Below are 11765 nucleotides of genomic sequence, written 5' to 3' on the forward strand. Positions count from 1 at the left end.
ATATATATATAGGGGGCAAAAGAAGCGTCATGGGAAGTGATGAGATGCGTTGCCGCCATTTAAGCTTTTTTTTAATAATAAAATTACTTTATTATTTACAGTTTTTCATATTCACTGCATATAACTCTACTTTCGTAGATAATTTATACGTCTAGATAGAGTACACTCGCGATTTGTATGACACTTTGTGTTAGTGTGTGTGAATAGCTCAAAATAGAGGTTAGTTCTAAATTCTATTTTTCTTGACGTTTTCACAGCTGTCATAGTCTATCTAGACGTATAAAAGATCTTACGGCCGTTTTCAATAACCTATCCACCCTTAGTTTAACTTACTAGAGGTAGACAAATCTATCCTTTAACGCTTACTTACATTTGAATAACCTATCAACGTAAAGCATTGGACTATAACTATACTGGACATAAGTATGGATAGATAAGATCTTGTCATTAAAGGGTGACAATTTATCCGTAACTAGAGATACGTTATTGAAAACGGCCGTTAGTCTACTTACAGTTTCTTGTGTGTGTTAATTCTTTGTAAAGACCTCAAAGCAATGCTCTACGGTCCCCAAGTCGTATCGGTTCGAGAATTACAGTATTCATGCCGACGGTACATTTTTTTTAATGAAAATAAGGGACAAGACGAGCAGGACGTTCAGATGATGGTAATTGATACTCCCTGCCCATTACAATGCAGTGCCGCTCAGGATTCTTGAAACCCCAAAAATTCTGAGCGTCACTACAACTGCGCTCGTCACCTTGAGACAAGATGTTAAGTCTAATTTGCCCAGTAATTTCACTAGCTACGGCGCCTTTCAGACCGAAACACAGTAATGCTTACACATTACTGCTTCACGGCAGAAATAGGCGCCGTTGTGGTACCCATAATCTAGCCGGCATTCTATGCAAAGGAGCCTCCCACTGGTACTCACACTTGTACTTACACTATATTGCACAATAGCTATGCAGCGCTATAAAACTTCTTGGAAAACTTGCGGTTGTAAAATGCCAGACATCAACTTGGTGTGTGAATTTAATATCTCTCATTATTAATGAAACAACACAAGCTATATGAAATTAATTGAATCTGGAAGTAGATTCATATCGTACTTCTTTGGCGTTTCGTAGAGATGTTGGCTCTCAACAAAAATGTAATAAAAAGTTATTAAATACAACCACTCTAAATATTAATATCCGGACGACTTACTCGGATTTATAAGAATGTACAAAACTTGAACAAAAAAAAACTAATAGGACATCTGGATTCGAAACGGGGAGTTCTGCTTTCCGGATCACCCAATGTCCCATCTGAGCTATTATAGTCTTGTAAATAGTGGCGTAATGTACCTTTGTATTCTTATGTAGCTGTTTCTCATTAAAACACGGATAAAACTTCATTTTTTTTTAAATGAAACTTAGCTTAGCTAGATCGAGTTATCGCCCTCTGAACGATTTTCATAAAATTTAGTATACAGGGGGTATACTAAATTTTATGAAAATCGTTGGAGCCGTTCCCGAGATTCAGTTTATATATATACAGAATTGCTCGTTTTAACACATAAGATTTGTATAAATATCATTCAATTATTTTTATACAATCAGTTTTTTTTTTTTATTTCACAATTGATTTAATTTCGAACTGGATACTTGTAGTTTAGTAGACATATAAGTTAAAAGAGGCTTGCGGTAGCTGAAGTATGATAGAAATAGTCTAGCTTACCAACTAACGTCAGTCAGGGCGTCTAATTTGCGTGACGGTGTGCGCGCGCAGGTGATAATTTCTCCCTAACGCGCCAAAAGAAGTATGTATTTCTGCCGTGAAGCAGTAATGTGTAGACATTGCCGTGTTTCGGTCTGATGGGTGCCGCAGCTAGCAAAATTATTGGACAAATGAGACATAACATCTTATATCTCAACGTGACGAGTGCAATTATAGTGCCGTTCAGAATTTTTGGGTTTTATAGAATCCTGAGCGGATTCGCAATGTAATGGTCATGTCGTATCAATTACCATCAGCAGAAAGTCTTTTCCCTTATTTTCATAAAAAGTGTGAGCTTAACGCAAGCTTTTGGATAATATAAACGTTTAGATAGAGCCTCTTGCTACTAGACAACCGATTGAAACAGGCCAGGTTTATTACTTTAGTGTGCGTGACAAGCTACGTCTTACACTCGCGATTTATATGTCACTTTGTGTTAGTCTGCGTGAATTGTTCAAAATATAGGTTAACAGTCCACGTTTTTTCGACGATTTCACAGCTGTTACGGGCTATCTAGAGGTATAACTGACTGCCATTTATTTGTTTATGGTACCGCTGTAAAATAAATCAAACGTTTGTGTTAGTGGCTACGTTATGCCCGAGTGAGGAGAGAGTTTTAATGAGTGCATTCAACGGGAACATGCGGAAATTCACAAACGGATCCTTGGGGCTCGTTATGCGCGGCTTCCATCACCGAGCCAGGCAGGATGTCTTCACATTAACATTTCTAAAGCGGAACGCTGTTTGATGCTGCTTTACTGCATCTATTGCTGGGATAAACATAAACTTGCATAGTTACATATATTAAACTTCATCTGAATAAATGAATGAATGAAGTTTTTATTGCAAGAAACCTTATAACACTAACTACTACTAAATATTATAACACTAGAAATAAGGCATTGCTTGTAAGTAATTCTAGTAGGCTTCATAAGATACATTATAGCTGTAAGGGTAAATGTATACACTTCTATAATAAAGTGCCAGCCACTGTTCAGGCATTATCTATAAATAAATTTAATTTTTTTATAAAAAAAATGGCTGTGTCGTAAATCCTATTACTCCACTGCTGAATATCTAAATGATCGGACTGCCTGGGACTATTTTATAGCGATAGAAATGACTGTACAATATTGTATATTTTTATTGAAAAGAGCGCAAAAAAAGAATGCTGGGAGAGTTTCTTGCGCCGCTTCTTCTCTCTCAGAGCGCCATTTGTTTCCGAAGCTGTAGTAGTATCTAGTGGTTATTAGAAATGACATCGAAAAGAATTCTAAAGGAATCAATTTTGAGAAAATAAATGCCTTTTAAATAAGTCACATTCTTTACTTATACTACAAATATTTACTGTATACCCGTTCGTTTATTCAAAGTATACAGGCTGTGACTTCATCTACATTATCTACTTTGTAGTTGATAGCCTGCTCAAACCCAATATTTACATATTAGGAAATTTAATTGAGATGTCGATTTTGCTAATCTAAAGAACAAATGATTCCAGTTTTCTTTAGTGTTAATTCCGCCAATATTTGTCTTTAAACAATTCGACACGTGTTTCGCCTCTACACGAGGCATCCTCAGGACGTGTTGTCTCGCCAAAATCTGGCACGAGATAAATATTGGCGGAATTAACACTAAAGAACACTCAAATGATTTGTATAATTATTGATTTCCGCAAAGTAACGCCTTCTTCATTAAATAATCGAAAGAATTTAGCATGAGCAATATCACTTAATAAACGTCAAAAACAACACGGGGAGTGCTCAGAGGAGCTGTTCGGGTTGATTCCAGCGGCCGAATTCCACCATCGGACATTACGTGCAAAGTACCATCCGCATCAAGTAGACGTCTGGCATTCCACAACCGCGCGTTTTCTTCGAAATTTCTTGCCTCGCACAGCCTTTTTGTGGAATCAACTACCGGCAGCGGTCTTCCCGAACAGATACGACTTAGGGACCTTCAAGAATAAAGCATACCTTAAAGGCCGGCAACGCATTTCTTGACACACCTGTTGTTGTGGATGTCCATGGGCGGTTGCCTCACCTCTCCCCATCCCGTGAGCCTCTTGCCCGTTTGCCCCCTCTCATATAAAAAAAAAAAACAACAACCCATTCGAAAATGTATTCCTCTGGGAAGAACAGGCTCAAGAAACTCAACAGTCTTCTTTTTTTAAAATAATATTTCGTTACTTAATAGCCTGACAATTTACCACATAAAGTTTTTTAACAATTCCTTTGACACATTTGTTTGGTACATTTTCTCAACCAACAAAATACTAAATCGACTTAATCGAGTGGTAGGCATAGCAACTTTGATACTTGACACCGTAACTTTCTTTCGTGTGTCAATCAACTATTAAAAGCGAACAGGATAATAATAAATTAAGGAGAGCAACTCTTCAGTCATAATCCTGTACACAAGCGCCCACTATCGGATACAGAAGTCAACGATCCAACCGAGTGGTGCATCTCATTACAAGCAGTGCACTAATTAGTAGTCTTTTGTCTCAAACAGTCAATTTGATTGACAATCATTGTGTCTTTTCAATAAATATTAACTTAATGCGATTGAAGAAAATGACTTAGTTTCAGTACGTTTAAATGTCAATTAAACAATTGAATTGAATTATTTTGATCACAAATATATGCTAAAATATCCCTACTAATATAATAAATGTGAATGTAAGTTTGTTACGCTTTTACACCGGAGCTACTGAACCGATTTTGATGAAATTTGGTAGAGCGATAGACTAGAGCTTATTTTTTTTCTTTATTCATATAAAATGTTGGGAACGGAGCGAAAACGGTAACTGGAACTGGAATAGGACATGAGATAATCTTCAGTCCCAAACTGGCATATTATTTTTAAAAACCCTTTATGTGATATCAGCTCTATCCAGCCGTTCTCATAGTACTTGGTAGCCGACGATATTTTTTTATGGAAAAGGAGGATAAACTAGCGTCGGGTCGCTCATATTCTCTTGCAACACCAGAGGAATCACAGGAGCGTTGTCAGCCTTTAAGGAAGGTGTACGCGCTTTATTTGAAGGTATCCATGTCGTATCGTCCCGGAAACAACAAGGAAGCTCATTCCACAGCTTTGTAGTACGTGGAAGAAAGCTCCTTGAAAACCGTACTGTGGAGAAACGCCACACATCCAGATGGTGGAGATGATAACCTTATTTGTGGCGTGTCGTGCGAAGGTTTAATTCGGCGGCAGAAATCAGGTTCAGTTCTTCGCAACTTCGCAACTCGGATTCGAGCTTCTCTGCTTTTATTTCTATTTATTATTTGCAATATAGGTCGCAATAGCACTGCACGTCACTACTTCCAATGAGATGTGTGAGTGTGAAAAATAGAAGAATAACTACTAACTATTAACTTCACAATGGCATGAAGAATGAGTAAAACAATTGATAAACGAAAATAAAAAAATGGAATCCAAACTTAACCACACTTAAAACTTTCTCGATAGTTCATATTTGTATAGAGTAGAATATAACTTCGTCGAATATCGTGAACGAAACTTTTTAAAGACCGTTTTACAAACTTCCATTTGAAATTGGAATATTTTTTTGTAATGTCACTATCAAATGTTAAATGTCATTGTTTTATATTTTTATTATATTCGAAGCAGTGCAATTTAGCCAAATGACACTATTAAATGTGCAAGTAACTGGCACACCGCTTAAAGAGAATATTCTAGTGTATCTCATAACTATAGACATATTAATCCTTAGAAGAGGCGTCACATTAAAATATTCAGATAGTTGAAAATAATTTTTTGTGAATGTTTTATTTACCATGACAAGTTCGTTGGAATACTTTACACCAGTATACCACAGAGGCACTTTTTTGCCTTTAACCAGCAGTGTGTAATTTTATCTATACTAATATTATAAAGCTGCAGTGTTTGTTTGTTTGTTTGTTTGAACGCGCTAATCTCTGGTACTACTGGTCCGATTTGAATGATTCTTTCAGTGTTGGGTAGACCATTTATCGAGGAAGGCTATGTTTTTTTTTTCAAAATTGGGGATCTGTAATAAAATTGCTATTTTGTAACACAAGGTGTAAAATCGAAAACCTATTTTTGCGTGCGCTGCAAAAACTATTGACAATAGAACAAAATGATGTATGGCTATAATATAGGCAATATTTTATTACTTATAAAACTATCGCGTGAATTATACTTTATATGGCAAAACAACGTTTGCCGGGTCAGCTAGTTATTAATATTATTGTGTTTTGGTTTGAGGACGCCGTAGATATTGAAATTACTGGGCTGATGAGATCTTATATATTCTTAAAGTGACGAGCAAAGAGGATGTAAATACTATGTAATAAGAGGAAGGACTGTCTCAGTAAAGATTGAAATTTAGTATAGTATGTAACGTGCAGCGATTTGACATAAGTTTGAAATAGTAGTAATTACAGTATGGCGATTGGCGAATTTGTAAGCGAACATTTGCTAACAACGTAGTGAATTTCGACTATCTTCGTTTTTTAAAAGATTACAACCGTCATCTGTCAATCTATCAATGACCGCACGTTTCATACAATCGAGTGAATCGCTTTTTTAGAGAGTATCGCTAGGCCGGTGACGAGCGCAATAATTGTGATGCCACTTTAAGAATTTCGAGTTCAAACAAAATAGATAAGTGGCATTTTATTGTAATGGGTGGGGCGTAATTTATACCATAAGATACACATCTTGCCCGTGGCCTCCCTTGAACCATAAAAAAATGTGAAAATATACTATTACGAGTAGCGGTTTTGAACTAAAACTCATCCCAAAACTCATATATGCCCAGCTATATAAGTTTAACGAATACAAATATTAAAACTTATAGGTAAAAAAAATAATATGCTCCAGTATCCAATATTTATAGAAAATAGATTTATTATTTAAATAACTTAATCGAAAGCACTGACTCACTTTAAATGTAATTTTCGTTGGAGTGATTTTATGTTTTTATTTATTTATTTTTATCTTAGTGCACACTCCGTCTAGAAGTGTATAGTGAATGTTTTTGGCAATGCCATAATAATTGTTCTCGGCCCAACAAGTACATGTTCTATATTCTTATCCTAGATAATACTATCAGCCAGCAATGTTATATATTATAGGCCAATTTCACGGTTTTATTTCGTTATTATTCAAATATGTTTACATTTAACGGTTTTAAATTATGTATTTGTAGAGTTCTTATATATGCAATATGTTATGTTTTTAAAGTGATAACCCTCACTTCTAGGATTTAATACACAAATAAAATTTGAAAAACAAAATTTTATGAACGATGCGGGATTCGAACCCACGACCTCCGGCGTTCCGTGCCGGTGCTCTAACCAACAGTTGGAAAGTCAATTTCCTAATATGCAAATATTGGGGTTGAGCAGGTTATCAACTGTAAAGTAGATCCTGTAGATGAAGCCACAACCTGAGAGTTGAACAAAGCAAACAGAATTTTATAAAGAGGCGGTACTCGAACGGTTAGCTCAGTTGGTTAGAGCACCGGCACGGAACGCCGGAGGTCGTGGGTTCGAATCCCGCATCGTTCATAAAATTTTGTTTTTCAAATTTTATTTGTATCTTTATATATGGTTACCTATAAATTACTTAACTACTTATTTAACCTAATAACTGTCATGAGTAAAAAATTACATGTAAAAAAATATAGGATAAAAATCAAAGAGTGGATATTTTTTTCGATCAAGATAGAAGGGGGAACCCAATGGTAAAATACCAGAACCCATACCCTTTATCAGTACTCGAAATCACAGGTGAGGTTTACACGAATTTTAAGGTGAACTCGCTTTCTAAGATAGCAGTGTCTATTAAACTGGAAACTTGAAAAAATCGCTTTACTTTATTCCAACGTTGGTTAAATAATATGGAAGGAATTTATTGGAAACCGCTTTAAAAAATATTGTAAACTGCAATGTAATTTTAAACAGTGGGATTTTTGGTTGCTTTATAACCGACTTCAAAAAAGGAGGAGGTTGTCAATTCGTCGGTATGTTTTATTTATCTTTGTTACCACATAACTTTCGACTGGGTGAACCAAAAATATTTTTATCAAAAAAATGACTGACTTCAAAAACACTATTTCAAAACAATAGATATAAAATGCACTATAAAAATAATTCCGTATTTTTATACAATCTAATTAATTAATCTAATTATACTTACGATTATTATAATTTTTGGAGTCGGTGTCATCCAAGATAGGTTTGTAACTACATATATAGTTATAGGTGCGATGTGCTTGAGTTGTGAGGAGGCGAGAGGCGAAGGCGAGTCGCGGCGGAAGGACTACGATTCCAAAAATGACAATAATCGTAACTAGAATTAGATTAATTAATTATATTGTATAAGAATACGGAATTATTTTTATACTTTTTAGTATATTATATCTATTGTTTTGAAACAGTGTATCGGTCGTTTTTTTGTAAAAAAAAATTTAAATTATAAATTTGATGCATATGAAATTTTATAAAAATAGAAAAAGCCCGCTGAGTTTCCTGCACGCATCCTTCTCAGATGTCCTTAATTTGAATACTCATTCTTGCTACTTCTTCTCATCAGCTCAACCCTTTACGAAGTAGCGGTAGTTTCAATAAGAAAAAAATTTTTTTAGACATTCACATGTGTCATTTCCGTGACCTACATGAATAAACTGATTTTGATTTGATTTGATTTGGAATGAATGAAAATATTTGAATTTGAAAAGTAAGTGTAGTAATAGATGTATTTTATATATTTACCAGTGGGAATACAAACCCCGACCCCATGCTTTCAATGCATTCGATCAAATATCCGATACATTACGAATGTGAGTTGCCGCATTGGTTTGTGCAATGCGGCAACTCATTTTATACGCAAAGTGAATGTTACAAATCTTACAGGAACGTTATTTAAGGCGCGGTCATACGTCAATATCCAGAAAAATTTGTTTAGAAGAGAGTCGATTACAACATAACGCAATGAAAAAAAATCCTATGCAAAATTACAGTGCAAAAAGAAGGACTTAAAAAAAGAAAATTTTTAACCGAATAGAATCTAATACATAAAATTCTCATGTCGCGGTGTTTGTAGTGAAACTCCTTCGAAACGGCTTGACCGATTCTCATGAAATTTTGAGTACATATTGGGTAGGTCTGAGAATCGGTCAACATCTATTTTTCATCCCCCTAAATATTTAGGGTGGTCCACGCCAAATTTTTATTTTTTTGACGTTTTTTTTAAATTTGTTTGATTATGAGTCAACATCAAAAAATACATACAACTTCAAATTTTCACCCATCTACGATCAACAGTTCCCTTTGTATCGCGATTTTAATATCAGCAATACAACGTTTGCTGGGTCAGCTAGTATTTATATGTAATTTGAAATGTCCAATAAAAAATTTGGAAGTTGCTTCCCAAAAATAAACTTTGGAGTCAAAAATGTCTGAACTTTCAGCAATAACAACATTCTTTTTTAAAATAATTTAATAGAATTAGTGCTTTTCTAAAACTTAAACCGAACAATTTTTCAAATTAATATGTAAATTTTGAGTAAACAAAAGAAAATCGTTTGCAGCTTAGCCACATGATCAACACAAATATTAACACAAGGTTACGTTGACAACATTCGGTGTTTGAAAATGATACACTAACGCACATATGAATAATTTAACATTGCAATAGCACACTACATTACGGTTACACGTCAAAGAAGGATAGTAAATGCAATTATCGCAAGCGAAAAAGAGATAAATCTCATTTACTAATTGCTTCGTATTTGTATAGAAAAAATACAGTTAATTCAACAGATATGATTTTTACCGTACACCGTGTTTTATGCCTAAATTACGATTCATTCATGAGTTCATGTAGTAAAAGCTATAAAGTAGTAAAACTGCATTGAAATTAGGTAGATAATATGTCATTGATTTTTTAAAAAAATAATTTAATATTGATTATTCTATATATTCACATTGATGATATCAATTATTTATACATAAAATAATAAAAAACATAGAGACACCAAAACAAAACCGAAAGGTATCTACAGTAAGGAATCCCATTTTTACAATTTTACTAACGACAGCTCCCAAAAAGTTATAAGATTACAATTAAGTATTCTTTTTTGTATCTAATATTAGAGCGACTACGACCAAAGGAACCAATTGACTCCATTTAGGCGATTGATTTTCGGCGCGCTAGTGACATATCTACCTCTTTTAAAACTATAATATCATTGTTTGTTGTAGCGTTTCCAATCCTAGTCAGTCCGCGCCTTAAGAGAAATTTTAGTTTGGGTGACCTTCAAAGCTTCCTTCAAAACTCCTTTTACTTGTGCCTATAATGACTTTCAGGGGGGACTTTCACTGTGTGTTTACTACTACTGTACAAGCTGGCATACAAAACTTTGTCGTTAAGATTGAGGAAAGTGTCTTAAACGTTAGTCTAAAGGTGGAAATTCCTTAGGCGTTGTGTGTTTATATGGCAAAAAAAAAATATTGAAGTAGGCGTTACTTTGCGGAAATCCATAATTATACAAATGATTTGAGTTTTCTTTAGTGTTAATTCCGCCAATATTTGTCTCTGAGACACAGTGTCTCGTGCCAGATTTTGGCGAGACAACACGTCCTGAGGATGCCTCGTGTAGAGGCGAAACACGTGTCGAATTGTTTAAAGACAAATATTGGCGGAATTAACACTAAAGAAAACTTAAATCATTTGTATGTTTATATGGCATTGTGCATCTTGAAGTGATAACAAAATATTATCGCAACTTACCCAGTTTCTAAAATAAAATCGTTGATTTGAATACCAGTAGGAGGCGCTTTGCCGGCTAGATTATGGGTACCACAAGGGCGCCTTTTTCCGCCGTGAACCAGTATTTTGTAAACATTAGTGTGTTTCGGTCAGATGGAACTCTGAGTGAAATTACTGAGCAAATGAGACCTAACATCTTATGTCTGAAGGTGACGAGCGCAATTTCGGGTTTTTCAAGAATCCTGAGCGGCACTGCATTGTAATAGGCAGGACGTATCAATTACCATCAGCTGAACGTTATGCTCGTCACGTCCCTTATTTTCATTAAAAAAATACCAATAATAGATAGAAAGACAAAATTTTTCAAATTCCGTTCTTAACCAAAAATATTCGAGATGCAGAATTATGTGTGGAAAAACTAGAAGAAATACGCAATGAAATTTAATGAATTTAGATATTTCTTAATGTAATCTTATTAAAGTAATAAAGTACTCTATATTCCGTTGTTTTTTTTACGAAAATAAGGGATGAGATGAACAGGATGTTCAGCTGATGGTAATTGATACGCCCTACCCATTACAATGCAGTACCGCTTAAGATTCTTGAAAAACCAAAAAATTCTGAGCGGCACTAAAATTGCGCTAGTCACCTTGAGACATTAGATGTTAAGTCTCATTTGCCCAGTAATTTCACTACCTACGGCGCCCTTCAGACCGAATCAAAGTTATGCTTACACATTACTGCTTAACGGCAGAAACAGGCGCCGTTGTGGTACCCATAATCTAGCCAGCATCCGGTGCCAAGGAGCCTCCCACTAGTATTTTATTTAAATAAAAAATGCGATATCTGAATCGTATTAGAGCTTTCTTCATACTGGTACACAAACCTTATGTTAGATACGTAGGCAAATAGAACTTAGCACGGTCGAAACAATCAAATTTCAATCACACTGCAAATAGCAAAACTACACCAAAATACATCTCACTCCATAATGAGAAAATCGCATTAAAAATTAAACTTATCATGCACAGTAAGCAGGTGACTGCATAGATCTAAGAACAAGATAGAGCGAGTGGTTCAAGACAAGGAAGGAACTAGGACTACCATTAAATATTATTATGTTTTTTTTAATTATGTTTTTATTATTATATTGTATATTATGTTTTTGAAGTTAACACTTCAAGATTTTATTCATACTATGTAACAACAATCGTTTGGGTAAAATCGGCTTAAATCGAGA

The sequence above is a fragment of the Leptidea sinapis genome, chromosome 5, assembly GCF_905404315.1.
Source record: "Leptidea sinapis chromosome 5, ilLepSina1.1, whole genome shotgun sequence".
Classification (NCBI taxonomy): domain Eukaryota; kingdom Metazoa; phylum Arthropoda; class Insecta; order Lepidoptera; family Pieridae; genus Leptidea; species Leptidea sinapis.